This window comes from Mesoplodon bidens (assembly GCF_964165515.1).
Source record: "Mesoplodon bidens genome assembly, chromosome: 10".
Classification (NCBI taxonomy): domain Eukaryota; kingdom Metazoa; phylum Chordata; class Mammalia; order Artiodactyla; family Ziphiidae; genus Mesoplodon; species Mesoplodon bidens.
Genome location: NC_138172.1, coordinates 61,746,183 through 61,772,335, shown reverse-complemented (window position 1 = coordinate 61,772,335; position 26,153 = coordinate 61,746,183). Strand labels below are relative to the sequence as shown.

At 35.1% G+C, this 26,153-nt stretch overlaps 1 protein-coding gene across 2 annotated transcripts in view; it reads left to right on the top strand.

Annotated features, from left to right (window-relative positions):
* The window catches only part of LOC308623374 (BEN domain-containing protein 6-like), a 129,588-nt gene that overhangs the window by 51,348 nt on the left and 52,087 nt on the right, over window positions 1–26,153 (top strand). The window contains exon 1 of one of the 2 annotated variants that reach the window (XM_081245659.1): window positions 4,207–5,911. The exons of the other annotated variant lie outside the window; for it this stretch is intronic. The gene's annotated coding sequence lies outside the window, so the exon portion shown is untranslated. Of the gene's footprint in view, window positions 1–4,206; window positions 5,912–26,153 lie in introns of those variants that run through there. 2 annotated transcript variants of the gene reach the window in all.

Below are 26,153 nucleotides of genomic sequence, written 5' to 3'. Positions count from 1 at the left end.
GACTGGGTTGTTTGTTTTTTTCATATTGAGATGCCTGAGCTGCCTCTGTATTTTGGAGATTAATCCTTTGTCAGTTGCTTAATTTGCAAATATTTTCTCCCATTCTGAGGGTTGTCTTTTCATTTTGTTTATGGTTTCCTTTGCTGTGCAAAAGCTTTTAAGTTTCATTAGGTCCCATTTGTTTATTTTTGTTTTCATTTCCAATCTCTAGGAGGTGGGTCAAAAGCGATCTTGCTGTGATGTATGTCATAGAATGTTCTGCCTATGTTTTCCTCTAAGAGTTTTATAGTGTCTGGCCTTACATTTAGGTCCTTAATCCATTTTGAGTTTATTTTTGTGTATGGCGTTAGGGAGTGTTCTAATTTCATTCTTTTACATGTAGCTGTACAGTTTTCCCAGCACCATTTATTGGAAGAGGCTGTCTTTTCTCCATTGTATGTTCTTGCCTCCTTTGTCATAAATTAGGTGACCATATATGCATGGATTTATCTCTGGGCTTTCTATCCTGTTCCATTGATCTGTATTTCTGTTTTTGTGCCAGTACCATATTGTCTTGATTACTGTAGCTTTGTAGTATAGTCTGAAGTCAGGGAGCCTGATTCCTCCAGCTCTATTTTTCTTTCTCATGATTGCCTTGGCTATGGGGGGGTCTTTTGTGTTTCTATACAAATTGTGAAATTTTTTGTTCTAGTTCTGTGAAAAATGCTGTTGGTAGTTTGATAGGGATTGCATTGAATCCGTAGGTTGCTTTGGGTAGTATAGTCATTTTCACAATGTTGATTCTTCTGATCCAAGAACATGGTATATCTCTCCATCTGTTTGTATTGTCTTTAATTTCTTTTATCATTGTCTCATAGTTTTCTGCATACAGGTCTTTTGTCTCCTTAGGTAGGTTTATTCCTAGATATTTTATTCTTTTTGTTGCCATGGTAAATGGGACTGTTTCCTTAATTTCTCTTTCAGATTTTTCATCATTAGTGTATAGGAATGCAAGAGATTTCTGTGCAGTTTGTATCCTGCTACTTTACCAGATTCATTGATTACCTCTAGTAGTTTTCTCATAACATCTTTGGGATTCTCTATGTATAGTTTCATGTCATCTGCAAACAGTGACAGCTTTACTTCTTCTTTTCTGATTTGGATTCCTTTTATTTCTTTTTCTTCTCTGATTGCTGTGGCTAAAACTTCCAAAACTATGTTGAATAATAGTGGTGAAAGTGGGCAACCTTTTCTTGTTCCTGATCTTAGTGGAAATGGTTTCAGTTTTTCACCATTGAGAATGATGTTGGCTGTGGGCTTTTCATATATGCCCTTTATTATATTCAGGTTAGTTCCCTCTCTGCCTACTTTCTGGAGTGTTTTTATCATAAATGGGTGTTGAATTTTGGCAAAAGCTTTTTCTGCATCTATTGAGATGATCATATGGTTTTTCTCCTTCAATTTGTTAATATGGTTTATCACATTGTTTGATTTGCATATATTGAAGAATCCTTGCATTCCTGGGATAAACCCCACTTGTTCATGGTGTCTGATCCTTTTAATGTGCTGTTGGATTCTGTTTGCTAGTATTTTGTTGAGGATTTTTGCATCTATGTTCATCAGTGATACTGGCCTGTAGTTTTCTTTCTTTGTGACATCTTTGTCTGGTTTTGGTATCAGGGTGATGGTGGCCTCTTAGAATGAGTTTGGTAGTGTTTCTCCCTCTGCTGTATATTGGAAGAGTTTGAGAAGTATAGGTGTTAGCTCTTCTCTAAATGTTTGATAGAATTTGCCTGTGAAGCCATCTGGTCCTGGGCTTTTGTTGTTGGAAGCTTTTTCTTTTTTAATTTTGTGGTACGCAGGCCTCTCACTGTTGTGGCCTCTCCCGTTGCGGAGCACAGGCTCCAGATGCTCAGGCCCAGCGGCCATGGCTCACGGGCCCAGCAACTCCGCGGCATGTGGGATCTTCTCAGACCGGGGCATGAACCCATGTCTCCTACATCAGCAGGCGGACTCTCAACCACTGTGCCACCAGGGAACCCCCTGTTCGAAGATTTTTAATCACAGTCTTAATTTCAGTGCTTGTGATTGGTCTGTTGATATTTTCTATTCCTTCCTGGTTCAGGCTCGGAAGGTTTTGCTTTTCTAAGAATTTGTCCATTTCTTCCAGGTTGTCCATTTTATTGGCATATGGTTGCTTGTAGTAATCTCTCTTGATCCTTTGTATTTCTGCAGTGTCAGTTGTTACTTCTCCTTTTTCATTTCTAAGTCTATTGATTTGAGTCTTCTCCCTTTTTTTCTTGATGAGTATGGCTAGTGGTTTATCAATTTTGTTTATCTTCTCAAAGAACCAGCTTTTAGTTTTATTGATCTTTGCTATTGTTTCCTTCATTTATTTTTCATTTATTTCTGATCTGATTTTTATGATTTCTTTCCTTCTGCTAACTTTGAGGTTTTTTTGTTCTTCTTTCTCTGATTGCTTTAGGTGTAAGCTTAGGTTGTTTATTTGAGATGTTTCTTGTTTCTTGAGGTAGGATTGTATTGCTATAAACTTCCCTCTTAGAACTGCTTTTGATGCATCCCATAGGTTTTGGGTCATCGTGTTTTCATTGTCATATGTTTCTAGATATTTTGTGATTTCCTCTTTGATTTCTTCAGTGATCTCTCGGTATTTAGTAGTGTATTGTTTAACCTCCATGTGTCTGTATTTTTTACAGATTTTTTTCTTTAATTGATATCTAGTCTCATAACATTGTGATCGGAAAAGATACTTGATACGATTTCAGTTTTCTTAAATTTACCAAGGCTTGATTTGTGACCCAAGATATGATCTATCCTGGAGAATGTTCCATGAGCACTTGAGAAGAAAGTGTATTCTGTTGTTTTGGATGGAATGTCCTATATATATCCATTAAGTCCATCTTGTTTAATGTATCATTTAAAGCTTGTTTTTTCTTATTTATTTTCATTTTGGATGGTCTGTACATTGGTGAAAATGGAGTGTTAAAGTACCCTACTATGATTGTGTTACTGTTGATTTCCCCTTTTATGGCTGTTGGCATTTGCTTTAATTATTGAGGTGCTCCTATGTTGGGTGCATAAGTATTTACAATTGTTATATCTTCTTCTTGGATTGATCCCTTGATCATTATGTGGTGTCCTTCTTTGTCTCTTGTAATAGTCTTTATTTTAAAGTCTATTTTGTCTGATATGAGAATTGCTACTCTGCTTTCTTTTGATTTCATGTGCATTGAATATCTTTTTCCATCCCCTCACTTTCAGTCTGTATGTTCCCTAGGTCTGAAATGGGTCTCTTGTAGACAGCATATATATGGGTCTTGTTTTTGTATCCATTCAGCCAGTCTATGTCTGTTAGTTGGAGCATTTAATCCATTTACATTTAAGGTAGTTATCGATATATGTGTTCTTATTAACCATTTTCTTAATTGTTTTGGGTTTGTTATTGTAGGTCTTTTCTTTCTCTTGTGTTTCCTCCCTAGAGAATTTCTTTTAGGATTTGTTGTAAAGCTGGTTTGGTGGTGCTGAATTCTCTTAGCATTTAATTTCTGTGTCGAGTCTGAATGAGATCCTTGCTGGGTACAGTAATCTTGGTTGTAGGTTTTTCTCTTTCATCACTTTAAGTATGTTCTGCCACTCCCTTCTGGCTTGCAGAGTTTCTGTTGCAAGATCAGATGTTAACCTTATGGGAATTCCCTTGTATGTTATTTGTTGCTTTTCCCTTGCTGCTTTTAATATGTTTTCTTTGTATTTAATTTTTGATAGTTTGATTAATATGTGTCTTGGCGTGTTTCTCCTTGGATTTATCCCGTATGGGGCTCTCTGTGCTTTCTGGAGTTGATTCACGCTTTCCTTTCTCATATTAGGGGAGTTTTCAACTATAATCTCTTCAAATATTTTCTCAGTCCCTTTCTTTTTCTCTTCTTCTTCTGGGACTCCTGAATTCGAATGTTGGTGCATTTAATGTTGTCCCAGAGGTCTCTGACACTGTCGTCAGTTCTTTTCATTCCTTTTTCTTTATTCTGTTCTGCAGTAGTGATTTCCACTATTTTATATTTCAGGTCACTTATCCATTCTTCTGCCTCAGTTATTCTGCTATTGATCCCTTCTAGAGTATTTTTAATTTCATTTATTGTGTTGTTCATCATTGCTTGTTTCATCTTTAGTTCTTCTTAGTCCCTGTTAAATGTTTCTTGCATTTTCTGTATTCTATTTCCAAGATTTTGTATCATCTTTACTATCATTACTCTGAATTCTTTTTCAGGTAGACTGCCTATTTCCTCTTCATTTGTTTGGTCTGGTGGGTTTTTACCTTGCTCCTTCATCTGCTGTGTTTTTTTCTGTCTTCTCATTTTGCTTATCTTACTGTGTTTGGGGTCTCCTTTTTGCAGGCTGCAGGTTCGTAGTTCCCGTTGTTTTTGGTGTCTATCCCCAGTGAGTAAGGTTGGTTTAGTGGGTTGTTTGGGCTTCCTGGTGGAGGGGACTGGTGCCCGTGTTCTGGTGGGTGAGGCTGGATCTTGTCATTCTGGTGGGCAGGACCATGTCCGGTGTTGTGTTTTGGGGTGTCTGTGAACTTATTATGATTTTAGGCAGCCTCTCTGCTAATGGGTGGGGTTGTATTCCTGTCTTGCTAGTTGTTTGGCATAGGGTGTCCAACACTGTAGCTTGCTAGTTGTTGAGTGAAGAAGCTGGGTCTTAGCAGTGACATGTAGATCTCCGAGAGAGCTTTCACTGTTTAATATTATGTGGGGCCAGGAGGTCTCTGGTGGACCAATGTCCTGAACTCGGCTCTCCCACCTCAGAGGCTTAGGCCTGACACCCGGCTGGAGCACCAGGACTATGATTGTGGAGGCTTGGTGAATCCAAAATCTGATGTAGTAGGCCAGCAGGCCGGAGACTCTGGGAAGAGTTGCAGCCCAAACGACGGCTGCTGCAGAATCCCCAGTGTGTTTACTTTTAAGAGACTTCTCTCCCTCACCCCTTTATTATCCATGAGACTTTTAAGTCTCACGTTTCTTTTTTGTAAAGGGATGATAATAATAATATCATTTTCATATTCTCTGAGGATTGAAGTACATTGTTTCTATTATTGTTACAGTTTTATTAATTTCTAGGCTGACACTTCTCTAGGCAAAGTGTTGAATAATTTTGAAAAGCAAAGAAAATTTTGTGTAAGAAAATAATTACTGCCTAAATTTACTTTTGTCAATTCAGGTGCATTGTTTTACATTCTATCTGAAAATTTATTTTTGTGAATTCAGATGGGTCGTTCTCCATTAGGTTGTTCCAAAGCATAGTGTGCTAGTATATTTGGATTGGGGTTTTTTTTCCTATGAACAATCACCAATGAAAAATGAAATGCTAATTTGATAAATCTTTTGTAGAATTATAACAATTTTCAGTCAATGTTTAACACACTTTATTTCAGATAATTTAATATGTAAAATGCATTGGTCTCAGGAGAGGTCCAGAGGTCAAAGAGAAATGTAAGAATGTGCAAAAAAAAAAAAGGAGGATTGTTTTTCTATTCTGTTCTGACCTTTATTTCCTTGGCTGGACTTTGGAGTAGGCTATCAGGTATACGTTTAAAGTAGGTGAAATCCATGGCTTTATTTTCCGCTTTTGTTACTGGTTTAATATGGAGATAGCCATGGAACCGTTTGAAGTCATCTTTTGCAGCAATTTTGAATGGGAAAATAGAATTGAAAAAGACCTTACTATTATCTGACAGCCTGTTTGTGTATCAAAGTTAATGAGAGGTTTGCAAATAGTCTGAAGAGGCAAAACTTCCTACCTCTCAGTTTGGACTGCTTCCACAGAATACAGTGATCCAATTTTAGAGGAGATTTGGAATTGCCAGTACCTAGGACTGGAAAATAAATCCAACATTGTTCCAACCAGCCTGAAACGTCTGGTCAGTATAATTACACTGAAATAATACTTAACTAAAGCTGTAATTTACTTGTTCTTCTATATTTCACATTGCTTCTTGGGAGTAATATTTATTCTGTATGCTTAGCTAAATTACAATTGTTAAAAAGTAATGAGTTAAGAATGGTATTTGATTTTGTTCTTTGCTCATATTTTTATATTGACATTCAGATCTTCCAGCAATATGAAAATATTTTTATAAATGATGTAAGGTTATAGGCTAAGTTCTTTTTCTCCCAGATTGCTAGTCAGTTTATTAGTAACACTAACTGAATAATCCATTCTTTCCTCATTGACTTGAGAATACATGTATTGTTCTTACTTATAAATGGTGATATTGCTGCATTCTGTTTTGTTTCATTTATTTATTCATTCATTAAGCAAATAGGTCTTGAGTACCTACTGTGTATCAGGTGATATGTTACAAAGTAGGAATACATTAGTAGTAGAGACAGTCATTCAGTAAATGTTTTATATATAATGTAAAATTGCTAATAAGTGCCACAAAGGAGAAAGGTGTTTAATGCTATGAGAGCTTACTACAAAACATTTATCTATTTCTGAATGTTACACTGTTTTAAGTATACTGTATTTTGATATAACATAGTACCTTCCTCATTAATCTATTTCAAAGTCTTTTAGGTAGTTTTATGTATTTTACTTAGATTAGTTTTAAAGTTTATATTAATTCCTTTTGAAATTGTATTGAATTTATGGACCAACTTTGTGTAAATCAATATCTTTATAATAGTGAGCCTTTATATCCAAAAGTATATGTTTTCCATTTCTTCTATTTTCCTGTATATGTATCTTTAAAATAATTTTCTACTGTGGTAAAATACGTATAACATAGTTTACCATCTTAACCATTCTTAAGTATACAGTTCAGTGGTATTAAATACATTCACATTATTGTGTAACTATCTCCACCATCTACCCACATAACTCTGAAACCCTGTACCCACTAAGTGATGTCTCCATTCTCCCCTCCTCTAGCCCTACCATCCACCATTATACTTTGTGTCTTTATGATGATTTTGACTACTCTAAGTTCCTCATGTAAGTGGAATCATACAATATTTGTCTTTTTATGACTGGCTTATTTCATTAGCGTAATATCCTCAAAGTTCATTCATGTTAGTGTCTTGTAGAATTTCCTGTCTCTTTAAAGTTGAATAACATTCCATTGTATGTATATACCATATTTCACTTAGCCATTGATCATATAGTAATTCTATGTTTAATTTTTTGAGGAACATTATACTGTTTTCTGTAGTGGCTGTACCATTTTACATTTCCACCAGTGGAGCACAGGGTTCATTTTTTCTACATCTTCACCAGCACTTGGGGTGTGTTGTGTGTGTGTGTGTATGTTTGATTTTTTGGATAGTAGCCATCCTAATTGGTATGAAGTAGTGTCTTTTCATACTTCTGATTTGCATTTCCCTAATAATTAGTGATATTGAGCATCCTTTCATGTGCTTACTACTCATTTGTATGTCTTCTTTGGAGAAATGTCAATTTAAGTCTTTTGCACATTTCTTAATTGGTTTATTTCCCTTTTGTTGTTGAGTGTTAGGAGTTTTCTGTATATTCTGGATGTTAATCTTTTATCAGATATATGAGTTACGAATATTTGGTCTTATACTGTGGGTTGCCTTTTTATTCTGTTGATAGTGTCCTTGAATGCACAGCATTTAAAAATTTTTATGAAATCCAATTTTTCTGTTTCCTTTTTGTTATTTGTACCTTTCCTGTCATATCCAAGAAATCATTGCCAAATCCAATTTTGTGAATCTTATGGCCTATTTCTGCTTGTAAGTGTATACTTGTTTTAGATCTTATATTTAGGTTCTTAATCCATTTTTGAGTTAATTTCTGTGTATGGTTTCAGGTAACGATCCACCTTCATGCTTTTGCATGTGAATATCTAGCTTTTCCAGTATCATTTGTTGAAAAGACTGCTTTTTTCCCATGGAGTGGCCTTGGTACCCTTGTTGAATTGAGCGTAAATGTGAGGGTTTATTTCTGGGCTCTGTAGTCTATTCCATTGGTCTAATGTGTTCTTTCCTCATGCCCATACCACACAGTTTTGATTATTGTAGCTTTGTAATAAGTTTTGAAATCAGGAGTCCTCCACTTTTGTCCTTTTTCAAGATTGTTTTGGCTGCTCAGGGTCTCTTGAGATTCCATATGATTTTTAGAATGGGTTTTTCTGTTTCTACATGAAACAGTATTAGAATTTTGATAGGGGTTGCATTTGAAGTAGATCACTTTAGGTAGTATTGACATTTTAATAATGTTAAGTTTTCCTATCCATGAACATGGGATACGAGTCCATTTATTTGTATCTTTTAAAATTTCTTTCAGTAACGTTTTGTAGTTCTCATTGTGTAAGCTTTTAACTTGTTTGGTTGAGATAATTCCTAAGTATTTTATTCTTTTTGATGCTCTTATAAATGGAAATGATTTTATAATTTCCTTTTCAGATTATTTTTCTTTGTGTGTAGAAATGCACCTGATTTTTGTGCATTGACTTCATGTCTTGCTGCTTCACTGAATTCATTTATTAGTTCTAACAGGTTCTTTTTGGAATCTTTAGTGTTTTCTACACATTAGATCATATCATTTGCCAAAAAGATCATTTTACTTCTTCTTTTCCATTTTGGATGCCTTTTGTGTCTTTTTCTTGCATAGTAGCTCTGGCTAGAACTTCTAGTACTATGTTGAATAAAAATGATGAAAGTGGGCATCCTTGCCTTGTTCTTGATCTTTGATTAAATGTTTTCAGTCTTTCACCATTGAGTGTGATGCTCGCTGTGTGTTTTTTGTATTGGATTTTATTATGTTGAGGTGTTTTCTTTCTATTCCTGTTGAGTGTTTTTATCATGTAAGTGTGTTGAATTTGTCAAATGCTTTTTTTCTTTTTTGCATCAATTGAGATGGTGATGTGGTTTTTTTTCATGCTGTTGATGTGGCATATACACTGATTGATTTTTCTTTGTTGAACTTTCTTGCATTCAGGAATAAATCCCACTTGGTCATGATGCATAATCCTTTATACGCTGCTGAAATGTTTGCTACTATTTTTTTTTTGAGGATTCTTGTAACAATGTTCATAAGGAATATTGGTCTGTAGTTTCCTTTTTTTATAGTGTCTTTGTATGGCTTTGGTATCAGTGTAATGCTGGCCTCGTAAAACAAGTTAGGAAATATTTCTTTTTCTTTAAAGTTCTGGAGAAGTTTACTAGGTTTGGTATTAGTTCTTCTTTGTATGTTTGGTAGAATTCATCAGGGCTTTTCTTTGTTGGGAGATTTTTGATTAATTATTCAATGTCCTTACTAGTTATAGGTCTATTCATATTTTCTTTTTCATTATGATTTACTCTTGATAGGTTTTATGTTTTTAGGAATTTTTCCATTTCATCTACATTACCGTAACTTATTGGCATACTATTCTTTTAGTACTTTCTTGTAATCCTTTTTACTTCCTTTGAATTTGTAGCAATGTCCCCACTTTTTTTTCTGATGGTAGTAATTTCAGTCTTCTCTCTCTCTCTTTTCTGAGTCTGTCTAGCTACAGGGCTTTCAATTTTCTTGACTTACTTTTAAGAAACAGCTTTTGGTTTCATTGACTTTTTAAAATTGCTTTTATATTCTCTTTTTTGTTTATCTCTGCTTTAGTTTTTATGATTTCCCTCTTTCTGGCAGTTTTAGGTTTAGTTTGGTCTTCTTTTTCTAGTTACTTAAGTTGTAAAGGGAGGTTGTTGATTTGAGATCTTTCTTGTTTTTAGGTGTTGATTTGAGATCTTTCTTATTTTTAGTATAATCATTTATAGCTGTAAGTTACCCTCTCAGTATTGTTTTTGTTGCATACCACATTATCCTGATACTGAAACCAAAATATTTTAGGAAAACAACAAATCATTGTCTCTCGTGCACATAAGATGCAAAAATTCTTAGGTAAATCTCAGCAAATCTAATCCAGCAATATATATAAAGTAAAGACTTTGAAGAATTTATCCCAGCAATGCAGATTTGTTGCAACATAAAGAAAATCCATCAGTATATTTCTCCACATTAACAGTATCTAGGGTAAAAACCATAATCATCTTACTAGATATACAAAAGATACTATAAATGGAAATATGCTTAAACTGATTAGGATCATGTATGAAAACCTGCGTATAATATCATAATTAATATATTAGATAGAATATTTTCCCTGTAAGATCAAGAACAAGGTGTGATGTTTGCTCTTACCACTTCTATTTGATATAATACTGAAAGTCTTAGTGCAGGAAGGCAACTGAAGAGAAAAGAAACATTCTAATTGAGAAGGAAGTAAAATTGTCTTTATTCACAAATTACATAATCTTGTATATAGAAAATGCTAAAGAATGATTGAAACAATGATAGTTTAAAGACTCCCGGACCTGGGACATCCCTGGTGGTCCAGTGGTTAAGGCTTCACGTTTCCATTGCAGGGGGCCCGCGTTTGATCCCTGGTCAGGGAACTAAGATCCCACATGCTGCATGCTGCGGCCAAGAAAAATAAAGACTACCAGACCTAATAAAAGAATGTATTAAGATCACAGGATATAAAGTTAATAAACAAAAATTCCATGTATTTCTATAACTAAGCAGCAAAGAATTAGTAAATGAAATTTATTATTCACAGTAACCAAAACATGGAAGCAACCTGAATGATCATCGATGGGTGAATGGATAAAGAAAATGTGGTACATACATATGGTGATACTATTATTCAGTCTTAAAATAAAGGAAATCCTGCCATTTGTGACAATAAGGATGAACCTGGAAGACATTATGCTAAGTGAAATAATTCAGGCACAGAAGGACAAATACTACATGATACTACTTACATGAAGAATCTAAAACAGTCAAACTCATAGACGTAGGAAGTAGAATGGTGATTGCCAGGGACTGGCAGGAGGGAAAAACAGGGAGGTATTATCAGAGGGTACAAAATTTCAGTTATAAATAATTTCTAGAGTTGTATATAGCATAGCACCTATGGTTAATAATACTGCATTGTATACTTAAAATTTTTCTAAGAGGGTAGTTTTTTTATGTTTTTAAGGAGTATGATTTTGTTTCCTTCTCATTTATATTCAGATGCTTTTAACAGAAGTTTGAAATTATCTTTCTCTGATTTCATCTCATTAGTTTCGAGTGATCTTAGTGCCACTCTAAATACATATACACATGCATATATATGTATGTTTCTAATAAGCATACCTCATAATTATTTCTCTATACATTTGTACATTTTTGATTGTACTAGATAGTCATATGAAAATGAAAAATTCTTTCAAAAACTACCAAATTCAAGCATCTGCTTGGATTGTTCAATATTAAAATTTGGGACTTAACCTGTGGCCTAGAACTCTGTATTTAGTACCTTTGACTCAGTCAGCTGAACAAGTTCTTGCTGCACATTGTGTGGCTTTTTTCTTAGGCCAGCTGCAAGTGCCTGTTTGCTTTGATATTGGTCTTTTACAGTTGGTGCCTTCTAAATATCACAAAATTGGCTGGTATGGATAAGGATAAAATAGCCCAATCATTTAAAATATACATACATGAGATCCATTATTATGCTCATTTGGGAATTTTGTCTGCACTTTAGTTAAAGTAATAGATCTGACGCTTCCTTATTCCTGGTTCCTAAAATAAATCTGCAAGTCAGATCCGCAAATCATTAAATGTAATTTAAGTGGGCTTTATTTTAAATTATACTTGTTTTTTAAACCACTTTATTGAGGTATGACTGATATAAAAACTCTGTACATATTTAATGCGTACAACTTGATGACTTTGGAGGTGAGTATATATCCATTTTAGTGAAACCATCCCCACAATCTATGCCATAAACATATACATCGTCTCCAAAAGTTTCCTCCTGTCCTCTTTATTTACTTCTTTTGTGTGTGATAGGAACACTTAAAATAAGATCTAGCCACTATGGGTTTAAAAAACAAGTGTAATTGAAATAATAAGAGGCTTCCCTGGTGGCGCTGTGGTTAAGAATATGCCTGCCAATGCAAGGGACACGGGTTCGAGCCCTGGTCTGGGAAGATCCCACATGCCGAGGAGCAGCTAAGCCCGTGCACTGCAATGAAGAGTAGTCCCCACTCACCACAACTGGAGAAAGCCCGTGTGCAGCAACGAAGACCCAACACAGCCAAAAATAAATAAAATAAATTTATTTTAAAAATAATAGCAATTATAATTAAATGATAACAAGTATAATAAATAATAAGTATAATTAAAATAAAAACAAGTATAATTTAAAATAAAGCCCATTTATAATAGCATTAAAAATCATACAGTAGGAATAAACTTAAAATATGACAGATCTATACAGTTAAAATTACAAAATATTTCTGAGTAAAAACAAAAGTAAATGGAGACTTATACCACTTGAATTTATTGTCAGTTCTCTCCAAATTGATTTACAGTTGAATGTTATCCCAATCAAAATCACAGTAGGCTTTTTTAAAAATAGAAATTGACATGGCTATTCTAAAATTTATATGTATGCAGAAAATAGCCAGAACAATTTTTAAAAAGAATAATGTTGGAGGCTTTACATTATCCAATTTCAAGACTCATTAAAAAGTAAAATGCTGCAGTAATCCAGACATTGTGTAGTGGCAGAAAGATAGACATATATATTAGTGGAACAGAATGGAGAGTCCAGAAATAGAGTCACATAGACAGCCAATTGATTTTCTACAAAGATGCCAGGGTAATTCAACTGTGAAAGGATACCCTTTTAACAAATTGTGCTGGATCTACTGAAAACACATATGGAAGAAAATGAATAGGTAGGCCAGAGACTGGGAGAAAATGTTTGCAATACCTATGTCTGACAAACAAATTGTATCCAGAGAATCTATGTAACTCACACTTCAATAAAAAGTGAAGCAAACCAATAAAAAAATTGGGGAAAGACTTGGCATTTTACAATGGAAGGCATACGAAATGCAAATTAGCACATGAAAACTACTGAACATCATTAGTCTTCAGGAAAATGTACAATAAAACTATAATGCGATACCATTACATACACCCTGTAGCAGTTTACTCTTCTTGAGATTCTTATCTCTCTGGTTCTCTGTGTACTTGTGGCTTCTTTCTCTTTTGCTATATTCCTCCTCTTTACTGTCCTCTTTTCTGTCTTGCAGTTTTTGATTACTTGGGCTGCTTTCCTTCTTGTGTTTCCTTACTTTGCCTATTCTACTTCCTGTTGACTTCGTCAGTTTTCCAAGAGAATAAATATAATTGGGTAATATGCTTTATTGTATGGCACAACTGATATGTTTGTCCACCTCATTATCCTCTGGCTTGTTGATAGATATGTGCCTTGAAGGTTAAGCATTCGTCCCAATCAGGTACAACCTGAGTACTCTTGAGATTATCAGGGTAAGTGCCTATTTCATTCCTTGCTTTATGCCCAGTGCCCAGGCCAATAGTTGTCCCTAATAGGATGTTCAATAAATAATTTGTTGAATGAATGAGCTACCTCTGAGGATGAGGTTGAATGTGGCTCCTTCCCTTGTAAGGGACATGATATGTCATGTTCAGAATATAATTCTTCCAAAATGATACTTTCAAGGAACTATGCAACTTCTTGTTCTTTTTGAAGATCTGGAATAGCCTAATACTTAGGAGCACTGACCCTGGAACCTGAGTCTCAGTTTGAATCATAACAGGCAGTTTTACTATGTTTGTGACTTTGAGCAAGTTACTTAATCTCTTAGTATTTCACTTCCCTTACGTGTCAATGGAGATAACAGTATCAGCCTCATAGCATGTATTGTTGTAGGGATCAAATAATTTAATGATGTCAGGTGCCTAGGAAGAGTACTTGGCACTTAGTATGATGGGAGGGTTCATAGTTATTATTATTACCATTATTATTATTATTATTATTGATTTGGAGGGGAAAAGCATTACTAAGAACAGGTACAGAATGTAAGTCAGAGTCTTCAGAGCCTACAACTTCTTTTATCAATGTAATTTTTTTTCAGGCAAGCCTTTTCTCTTTTTCTCCTCTCACTCCCCATTTTAAGAGAAGAAGTTAAATTACAGAGGTGTTTCAACGTTAGAAATCACTGGAATCTTACAAAAACACTTTGAAGTCAGTAGAGAAAAGATACTCGATAAAGCTTTGCTCCACGTCTATTTCATCCTAACTTCCCTTTGTGGGAACGACTGTGTATTTTTTTATTCTCAATTCCAGGCCCCTCCCTTAGAGGACAGGCATGCTCAGTGCCTTAACCCTCACATCTCTGATGCTGTCATTCATATCTTTTTTGGGGAACCTTTAATTATCAACCTTAGAACATCCTATGAATCTTCATTAGGAAATTCCTTTTGAACTTTTGCTGAAAAGTAGTTACTGTGCACTGTATGTGTAGCAGCTGTTTGCCTAAGTTAAAAAAAAGTTGACCGTTTTAATTTGCTTTAAAAATATCCACTGGCACTGGTTCTCATTACAGATGTGTGGTTGTAACATTTCATTTTTAAAATGTGTATCCATCTTTTTTCAGTTCTAAAGGAGTCCAAAGAAACCATCTAAAACCTTAAAAATAACCACTAAACCTACAGTGTTTTTGGTTTTTAAAAATTCTCAAGGGAGGACATTTTTTATCTTGGACTTAAGCTTCATACAGGGTGGCCCATTTAAAAGAGGCCCTGTACACAGCCACATTATTAAATAGGAACTGTTTTAAATGGGCCACCCTGTAAATCAGGACTTTTTTTCCAATGGATATTTACTTCTTTGCACACTTGTGAGTTTAGTTCAAGTTTTCAGTTACTATGCTTGATAAGCATCCCTGAAATTTAAATTTGGGCACCTCAGTGACATTGAAATGCACAAATCTGAGTTCAGAGACATTTAGAAACTTGTAAATTTGTGTTTTGAGAGATCATGTTTGGATCTCTTTGAAAATTGGGCCAACATTCTATGCGAATCTCCTTTTTCAAAACATTTTTTTTTAATGGATGAAATACAAATAAACTGAAAATGGAAACTTTAACATAAACAGTAATACAGCCTTGGACTTTCTTTTACTGGAAATCTTTAAAAACAGGAAAGATGTCCACTTTTTTTGGAATAGGTTAGGGTCAGTAGTTCTTAATATTTTTAATCCAGAATTTCTAAACATACTCTATTCTGTTTACTTACCAAAAGTTAAATCTGTGCTAGAAATGAGATAGAAATAATACCTTATTTGAACCATAATGTATCTGATTCAGGTTTTGCTCAAACCTGCTCCCCAGAATGTGTAGGGCAAAGAGTAAGAATTTAAATGAAGGCACACATACCATGTGTCATCATAAATATACCTGAAATCACAAATCAGAACAGGAAGAGAAGCAAGAAAATGAATCCTTGGCACTATTTGAAAATGGTTCTTTGTAATGCAAGAATCTTTTGCATTCATGCTATCTCAGAGAAAGATTTGAGAACTTCAGCATTTCTACCACCTAATCCTCCCAACTCCCCAGAGCAGTGTGCATTTCCCATGTCAGTAGTAACATAACACAACCCACAAACTTTCATGGCATTCTGATGCAGTAGCCTTTTGTTTTGAGAAATGTGGAGAAATTTTTCCCTAGGGGCTGAATGGTGTCATTCATGAGAATGGATGATTTTGGTTATGTGCCAGTGATGAGTATTGATGTAGTTGTGTTCGTGACATTTAGTCTCAGGTAGAGTTCTCGCTTACCACATCTTAAGGTAATACTGTTAAACTCAAGTATGAGTTTTATTGATTGATTGTAGAAATCTTAACTTTTACTTTAAATATAAATAGAAGCTGTGTCTCCAAATTTGTATGGCTCTACTAATATACTACCACAGGGGTCTTTCTGTACATTTCCCTGACTCTAATATTTGCCCAAAGAAGTTTTTCTTATCTTAGTACATTATAGGTCATTATCATCTTGGGACCATGGTTAATGGCTTGGATGGAACCTACCACCTTATTTTAATTCTACACATTATAGAAAACAGTACATTGGGAAAACAGATTAGAAAAAATTTCAGATAAAGTGTTTGTATAAATTGGAAACCTGAGAAGGAAAAACAAAATGAGGAGTTATAACAGCTAAATCTGGCCTAGATCCATCAGCTTTCTCTTTAACATTCCTAGTAAACTCACATTTTCAGAGATGTTCTGTTAAAGCACAGGATGAAGATAACATGTGGTATCTTATAATTTGAGTTCTTCTTAACTCTTAAAATATTCTACATTATACAAGCCAAAGTTAAATGATTGATGTATACTCTTAAAATAACAAAAAGGCAATCTAACAACTCTGGTAGCCTTGATGTTGCTGACTGACTTTATTTTTACTGAGTGGCCTCAATCCAAGACAATGTCCTGATTATTATTTTTTTTCCTAAAGAAGTATGGCTTGTGCTCAGATTTAAAGCATTAACAGACCATTTAAAGAAAATGTTATAACATAACTACTGCAAGAAAGAGCTCCTGGGCAAGGTAGGTATGCTTTTATTTGCCTGAGGAAAAGGTTTCTTTTATTCTTTAATGTGAAGCTCCATCTTGAAAAAAAAGTATTGACGTGGATCCAAATGAATTTCCTGGTTGCTTGTGTTACCCCCATTGGGAAAGAAGGTGGTCTTGGTGGTCATTTCTTGGATTACTCAGGAGCACACTATGCCTAATGAGCAGAAATATGCCATTTGGACATTGGGGACACCTGGGCCCCTAATTGCAGCAACTTAATTACTCAGCTGCTTCATTCAGGAAACTTTCACCTGACATCAAGAGGCAACAAGATAAGTAAGTATGACTGATTTTCTGTCTGCTTGTTAGATGTCCACCTTAGCCAAAGAACATCTGGTTTGAGGTATTGAGGAAAAACACAAAAAAACAAGGAATGACTTGTTTGGTAGCCGTATCATGTAAAGAAAGTCCATTTAATTTTAACATGACAATTTTAATGCACAGTTTTATTTCAGACTTAATATTTTATTTGTTCATTAAATGATGACGTGTTACTTGAGTACTGTAATGATAGTCTTACAAAGTGAAAAATGGTCTTAACACTTTGTTATGTTTGTGTATTAGTTTCCTAGAGCTTCTATAACAAAGTATCAAAAACTGGGTGGCTGAAAACCACAGAAACGCATTATTCCATGGTTCTGGAGCCTGAAATTCCAAAATCAAGGTGTCAACTGGACCATGCTCTCTCTCTGAAGGTTCTAAGGGAGGATCCTTCCTTGTCCCTTCTAGCTTCTGGTGTTTGCCAGCAGTTCTTGACATTCCTTAGGATGGAGATGCATCACTCCAGTCACATTGCTATCTTTTCCCTTTGTGTCTGCACCTGGTCCTCCCTCCGTGTATCTGTCTCTGTGTCCAAATTCCTCCTTTTTATAAGGATATTGAATTAGGGCCCACCCTGTTGGACTTGCTTTAACTTCATTACCTCTGTGAAGACCCTATTTCCAAATAAGTTCATATTTATTATTTTAAATGTGAATATACAATATTTCAAAAAGCTTACCAATTTCAAAAATTGGTAAGCTGTACATACAGCTTTAAACAACAGTATGATGCTTAATCGCTTGTTGTTTACTACATGTTTTGACAAAATAATGATTTTTTTCCCCAGAGTGGAATAACTTTCTTGCGTATACTAACTAGATAGAAGCTGCAATAAATGAGTTCTCATTGTCCTTAGATCAACTCAGGCTCTAGCTCAAGCTCTTCTTATTCAAAGAAGTACTTCTTGATTGTTTGGTCTTATTCCTTTCTCCTCTCTGAACACCAGTAGCAGCTATGGTCAGTACCTTCTAGAATCACTCTAAACTCACGTATTATTTGGTATTGGTGCTTGATCACACCAAGAGTTGGCCAACTATGGCCCAAGGGCCAAATCTTGACAGCTGCTTGTTTTTGTATATCATGTGTAACTAAGAATGCTTTCTACCTTTTTAAATGGTTGGAAAAAAATCAGAGGAATAATAATATTTTGTGACATGTAACAATTATGTGAAATTCAGATTTTAATGATCATTAATAAAGTTTTACTGGAATATAGCCATGCTCCTTCATTCATTAATGGATTGTCAGTGGCTGCTTTGTTGCTACAGTGGCAGTTGTGTAATTGCGAGAGAGACCTCATGGCTCACAAAGGTGAAAATATTTACAGTCTGGCCTCCCATAGAAAAAGTTTGCTGGCCCTGGATTTACCAATAATTTATTCCCAACCTGTTAGTCTACCTCACATATGAAAAAAAAAAAGTAGGTAATCAATATAATTTTATGTTCGACTATAAAAAGGACAGTTGTACTGGTTTATTTGTTTGCTTGTTTACCAGTTGCTACATATTATTTTTAGAGTTCACAAGGACTTGGTGTTAGTCATGTTTGTGTTTCTCAGCCTTTAGTGGAGGACTGGTTATGGTTCAATGAATATTGTTAAACAATTAAATTTATATGTAAATTAAGATGTATATGTGTGTTGGACAACTAAGTAGCATACCTAGAATATTTAGCTGATGTAAAGAAATTTATCCCAAGTCCTCCAACATATTGATGATAAAGCTGAAAGTAGAGCACATATAGACTCTTAAATTTACACCTTTCGTCTATAATATACAATCCAAAATGAAAGAATTTAGTGAGTTGCAGATGATTATTATTCTTGTTAACTAGATCTGGGAGTTTAGTATTCAACGTGATTTATCTTAGAAAGAAAATACACACAAAGCGCTCCTCCTTGTTTAATTTGAAAAACACCTCCTTCTGATGTGACCCCTCTCCAGCAGTGCTCCCATTTTGTTTCCTTTTCACAAAAATTAAAAACAAAACTCTTTTATGGGGATAAGAGCAACCCTCTCTTCTATCTTTGCTCTTTTAATGATCTGTGTGGTGATTTAGCCTTAAGACATTAGGATGAAGTTAGTTGCCAGAATAAAATTAATGATGGTTGGTTTAGTACCCTTTCAAAATCTACTGTTTTGTTTTCTTAGCAAATAGATTAAAAAGAGACATTTTAAATATCAATATTTTATACATTTAAAAATATAAATATTTTTATAAATATAAATATTATTTTTATTCCAGCGGTGCCACCAAATTGTTCTTAAATTAAGTTTTTTAGAGAGAAAATGTATAAGGGCTTTAACTATAAAGCGTATGTGAGTTTAAGAAAATTGAGGTAGTTATACTAAATTGAACCATGGTTTTTCTGTTATGTGTTATTCCTATAACATTTACTAAAAGTGCTACGGACAACCTTGTTAGTTTTCTACTTCCTCACCAATCCCCTTCTCTCACCCCAATCTGGAATAGATTGTTGTAGACTATTGCATTTTAACAGCATAATAAAGCTGTGAAATATAGCGAATATACCTATGTGAAAATATAATAAGGGTAAACAGATTAATTTGGCACTTTCTTTTTTTTTTTTTTTTTTTTTGCGGTACGCGGGCCTCTCACTGTTGTGGCCTCTCCCGCTGTGGAGCACAGGCTCTAGACGCACAGGCTCAGCGGCCATGGCTCACGGGCCTAGCCGCTCTGCGGCATGTGGGATCTTCCCGGACCGGGGCACGAACCCATGTCCCTTGTATCGGCAGGCGGACTCTCAACCACTGCGCCACCAGGGAAGCCCTGGCACTTTCTTTTTTAAAGTTAAAGCTTATGTATGTAGAAAATTAGTGTTTCCTTACTCTGGCACTCTTTATTTTCCTCTTTCATTTTTAAAAAATGAAACATCTCTTTCACTTAACTTTTTTCACTTAGGGTTCTAAGAACACATCTATAAGTAGAAACAAGCTCTCTGAACTTAATGAGGAGTTGAATAGTACAATATGAACAATATAATTTGAAATGTTAAATGTTATTTCGATTCATCCACCTGTGAAAGATATATTTTGACAATCACCTGAACATAATTCCTTAGCCTTGTGAATCTTTTGAATGAGGAGGAGGAGCTCGCTGAAGCTGAGAGAACTCAGATTGTGTTATCTCATATTCTGGTTCCTTATTAATACCGAGGGAGACAAATTGTTACACTTGTTTGAATCTTGGGAACCTCTGGGCTCCAGGGCATGGAGCATTACACTTTCCCCTTTTCCCTCTCAGAGTGGCCTAAGGATTCTGTCTATAAAGGCTAAGCAGAAATTCGCCAAGGGGTTTGAGATGTGAAATTTGTTCACGACAAAAGAAGCTCGAATTCTTCTGTGGGAACCTGGAGTTATTTGGGGAAGCCAAATTCTTATGGGCTGAGATTTTTCTCTGTTTATCAAACACTCTGTGTTTGTTATATGAATGGTATTGGTATCTTTAAGCTACAAGGAAAATTTCACTATGAATATAATAATAATCACATACCTTATTAATCAACCTGTCTCTAAGTATCAATTTTTTTTTTTTTTTTTTTTTTTTTGCGGTACGCGGGCCTCTCACTGTTGTGGCCTCTCCCATTGCGGAGCACAGGCTCCGGACGCGCAGGCTCAGCGGCCATGGCTCACGGGCCCAGCTGCTCTGCGGCATGTGGGATCTTCCCGGACCGGGGCACAAACCCATGTCCCCTGCATCGGCAGGCGGACTCCCAACCACTGCGCCACCAGGGAAGCCCTAAGTATCAATTTTAATCTCTGTAATCTTTATTATAACACATCTAGTATGATGAAATTAACCCTACACTTACTGTTTTAGTATTTCTGCCTTAAATCATAATTTTTACCAAGTTTTAGTTTGGGAAAGTTTTACATGAATTAGTAGGGTGATTTCTGAACTTTGTTCCAGAACCCCAGTGATTTATGCATATGCATCTGTGATTTATGCTTAAGGGTGCCATGGATTTTCCCAGTTATGCATTTTTAATATTTACAGTAATTCTTGAGACTTAAAAGATGAATTTCATGTCATAAGCGATTTGAATAAATAAGAGAGGAAGCCATTGATTTGCATTTGACTTGGAAGATTTTTTTGTTTAACCTTCCAGTAGATTTCTTCTTCTGGGTCTTGATATGAAAAGCATTTGATGTTCCAATTCTCCATTTTTTTTTCCTCTTAATCCTATAAACTTAACTATTGTAGCTTGTTTATACATTTGTTTATTTTTCCATGTGTTCCACACTTAATTGTCAAAAAGTCATTCATAATTTATCTGTCGTCCAACAACCTAGTGCAAGCACCCTAATTGAATATATGCTTACATCGTTTTAAATTTTTTTATTTTATTTTTTATTGTTTTAGAAACTGAAATAAATGACATATGAGGTCCCTTCAGTTCCTATGAAAGTATTACAGAGCAGTCAGGGGGTTGATTTTTAAAGTTTGCAGTTAGACTGGTGAGGGTTGGAATCCTATTTCTGCCACTCATTAAATGTGTGACCTTGGGTAATCTAGTTAAATTCTTCAAGCCTAAAAATGGAAATAATAGTACCTACCTTATGGGCCATTTTGACATTTAAATCAGTTCAATAGTGTCTAGCAAATAGTAAATTCTCAATATGTATTATAAATATCATTTGCTGTTACTTTCCTCATTGCTGTTATTATGGTGACTATATAAATCTTATGTCCTTTCAGATTCATTGATTTTTTTTTCTTTTTTATATACGCTGCTGTGAAAAAATTATATCATAATCTGACACTTTTTGAATAATTGTTACCTGTTCCCCAAAGCATACCAACTATAATAAAACTTTTAACACTTTTTTCCTTGTGCTGTTGTTTTATTCAGTAAACATTTATTGAGTTTCCACTATGTGCTGTTTCATTTCATGATGAAAAAGGTCAAGTCTCTACCATCATGCAATTACCACTAATGTAGTATTCTTATGCTATAAATATGTGTGTATAGATTTCAAAGGGTATAATTAGTTCTTCTTTGGATAGGTGTTAGAGATGATTTCATAGAAGGGGAAACATTTGATCAAGACCTTAAAAGATATAATGGTATTAAACAGGTGATAAAAGGTGGTGGCATGTTGAGGGAGTACAGCCAGGCCTTCTAGGTAGAGGCAAAGTTGTAGAAGCAGTGGTATATGTGTATGGGTTTACAGGAGAAAAAAAATGGGGGCTCTTTTCCTTTGGCATCTTTACAGTTCTGCCTGCTACCTCTACATGTGAAAATGTTAAGATTTCGAACATACACCCTTTGATTCTCTGCCCTGGTATCTTCTACTGCATAATGTAATGCCACCCCATGCTGTTGGCCAGAGTACTACAGTTACTGGCTCTTTCCTGCTAACACTGTATTCACAAGTCACATGAATTGTAGGTATTTTTTCTAATCTAAGAGACAGCTATCTATGTGCTTTAAGGTTTTGATCTCCTCTACCAGTATTTAGTGTGTGTGCCCCACAGGGCAGAAGACTCCTTGGAACCTGAGATCTCAGTGAAATCAGATGGGAGGTAAATCCCATCGAAATAGCTGTCCTTCATCGCCTGTATGTTTTTCCGTGAGAATGTTTTCTTCTTCAACACGACAGTCCTTTTGATTCTTCCTTTCTCTTTCTCACCTCTTTCCCTCCCTCTTTCCTTCTTTACTTTCTTCCCTCCCTCCGCCTTTCCCCCCTTATTTTCACAAACATATATTTCATGCCAACATGCAACTGGCATTGTGTTAAATGCTAAGAATACAAATTTAAATAATACATGCTCTCTCCTCTACAGTCTAGGGGAGAAGAGATAAATGAGTCACTATAAACGTGTGATGTAATATGTGCTATAAGTGCTGTGGAAGCATCTAGGAGGGTGGATCTGTTATTTCCTACCACAATAGTGCTGCATAACAAAAAGCCATAAAACGTCAGTGGTAAAACCTCAGCATTTGCGTTTATGTGTCTGGGATAGTAGATTAGGCAGCTCTACCAGTCTTGAGTGGGTTCTGTCATCTGACTGATCTAGGGTGTCTCAACTGAGAGAACTGGAGTGACTCATCTCTACTCCGTGTGTCTTTAGTCAGCCAGCGTACTAGCCTGGGCACATTGTCATGGCAGTGGCAGAGTGCAGGAGCACAACTTGAAATACTTCAGTGCTTCTTAGCCTCTGCTCTGCTTGCTAACATCCTACTGGCCAAAGCATACAACATGATTGAGTTCAGAGTTATAGCATGAAGACACTTGAAGTTACTTAGCAATAGGAATGGATATAGTGTGTGGTAAAGAGTTAGGGCTATCAATGCAATATACCACAGAGAAGCATCTAAATTAAACTGGGGATTAGGGAAAACTTCCCAAGGGTGGTACCCCTTGAACTAAATTTTGGAGGAATTAGTTGAGTGAAAGAAGAAACAAAGGCCAGAGAGAACATCACATACAAAGGCCAGAAGATGTGAAGCACATTGTATCGTCAGCTATATTCAGGTAGTCTTTGATATATCAAATGGGAACAAAGGATGCATGGCTGGAAATAAGGCCAAAACTGAAGGCAGAAGCCAGATTTCAAAGGTTTTTATATACAAAGCAAAGGAGTTTGAAAGTTGTAGGATTCTATGATGGTTCTAAGCCTAGGTGTTAACTTCTCTTTTATTGATATTAATTATTATTACTATTTTTATTTGCTACTATGGAGCTAGTCCTTATGCAGATAATATATAGACTGGTAGTTGGTACATGACATATGTTTTAATATTTTTAACACGTTTAGAAGACTGCACGTTATTCATTGTAAGCAACTAGAAATACAGACTAAGAATTTCATCATGTTATTAATTTAAAGATTAACACATGACTTTCACTGATAATGTGTGTAAATATCTATGAAAGAGTCTATACATGCCAAAATTTTAAATTAAAACCAAGAGATCATTTATTATATCCTATATGTTTATTCTCAGTAGAATTGTTATATATAATTGTCTTAACGTCTTTCTCTTTTATCACTTTTTTATCCATGTTCTTGAGAAAGATTTAAAATGCATTTTTTTCTGGGCATACTAAATTTTATTTTGATTTGAGGGAAATTGTGGAAGCTAGAGATAAACTTTTTCATAGTTTTCTCAAAACGAAAGTAACCGATCATTGTCCAGTTTACATATTCTAGAAAGATAATTGTCTTGTACACCTCCTGATTGAAACTGAAGCCCTTTGTGAAGGAGCAAATGGAATGTATTATGTACTGCAACTGGAATATATTATGTATTTTCCTGTTGGCAGGCATGAATATTTGTACAATTAATTTCTGAGTTGCTTAATTGGTAATATAACAGTTTTGTACTGTTTTCCATATATTTTAATTTACAGATTTATTTAGTCAGTATTACAGTATATGAGACTGAAACCATTGTTTTGGGTGATAAATTAAATCCTGGAAATAAAAGTACATTAGGAGAGAGATTATTTACAACAGTGGTATTAGTTATTACCAGGTGGTTTTTCTAGAATGTTATTTAAGGAAGTGTAATTAAGTTATAATTTTGGCACAAGTTTCTTCAATTAAAAAAATGACAGGGGAAGGGAGGTTTCTAGTCATTACACCCTTGTGAATTTGACATCAATCTCAATAAAAATTCTGGGATCTGTAATGAATGAGTAGGAACCTGATGAATTCACAATTCATACTTGAGTAAAATAATTTCCATGCCTGATAGAGTATGGCAGTAGAGTACAAAATTTCAACAAGATGTTCTTATGGATGAGATGGAGAATTATAGTCCAGACAAAGGCAGCTTGATAGTTGGTTCAACTCTTCCCGGCCCACAAAGCGTTGATTAGTGAATCTTTTGTCTAAAGGATATCTCTTAGCTTACAGGATTTTATATTTGGCTTATGACTTGTTAAACCCTTAAATTATAGGTTTTCATTTCTTTTGTTTATTTAAAAATTTTGGAACCTTTTTTCATCAAATGAAATCTTGGGCAGGACCCCAATATCTAGGCCAAGTAAATGTCGAACTGCTCTGATTCAAGCGAGGATTGGAAGTGGTGGTAATTGGAAAAGGATACGCCCTTTTAGAGAGAGGGTGCGTGGCTTCTTCAAGTAGATTAATGGTTGCCTGAGGACAGGGGTGAGAATGGGGATTAACTGTAAATGAGCATGAGGCATCTTTTTGGAACGATGGAAGTGTTCCATAATCCAAACTGGATTATGGTGATGGTGATACAATTCTTTAAATTTACTAAAAATCATTGCATTGTACACTTTAAATCTGAATTTTATGGTATATAAATATCTCAAACTGTTTTAAAAAGATCCTATTTACCCGAAAAAAAAATTAAGAAAACTTTTTTCATATTTTTGAAGACCCATCATGTAAAAGATAGATTTGATATTTTATCTAGTTCTAGGTGGCAAAACTAAGCCCAGTGTATGGAAGTTAGCAAACAGAACTTCACTTACTGTAAGGAATGTCTCTCCAAGAGGGGCAGGGATAGGCATAGTGATAGTGGGTTATGGGGTCTTTAAGAGGTTTAAATGACATAATTCATGTCAGGCACATGTAAAGCACTCAATAGACATTTACTGTTCAAAGAAAAATAGAGATGGAGATCCAAGTATATATGTATGTAGTGTGTAACATGTTTTTGTACGCATTTATATAAATATGTGTGAGAAAGCAAACGTGCTAAAATGTTAACAGTTGGTGATATTAGCTGAAGGATATATAGGTGTTCATTGTGCCATAATTTCAATTTTTCTGTTGATTTGAAATCTTTCAAAATAAAAAGTGGGAGAAAAGAGAGGAGGAGAGGTTAGGCTGACAGAGTTGTGAAAGCAGTCTTCCTCAAACACTGTGTGAAAGTGTAATGAGACCATCATTCAGCATTCAATATCTGAAATAGAGAAAACTAGATTTATTTTTTATTACCGTAAAGGAAAGGTATATGCTGGTCAAACACGATCTCGCAGCAGGGAAGATTGCTGATCTTACATAGAGTTTTCAGGAAGCATGGAGTTCAGGGATTGATTGGTGTTTTCTGGAGGCTGACGTCATCTGTAGATGAGAGGTTACTCCGATGAGACTGATGTGCATTGGTTGATACTCAGAGGCAAGTTGAGTCCGTTCCTAATTGACTTTCAGAAGTGAGGAGCTGCCACTGTTAGGTGATCTAGATGAGCTTTAGTCAGGTTCTGGCGGCTGCTTACCGGAGCCACAGAAGAATCCTTAGTTTGTAATAACTTTAAAAATTCTCAGCTGGTGTATATTTCTTTTAAATAAATTTATTTGTTTTATTATTTATTCTTGGCTGTGTTCCGTCTTCGT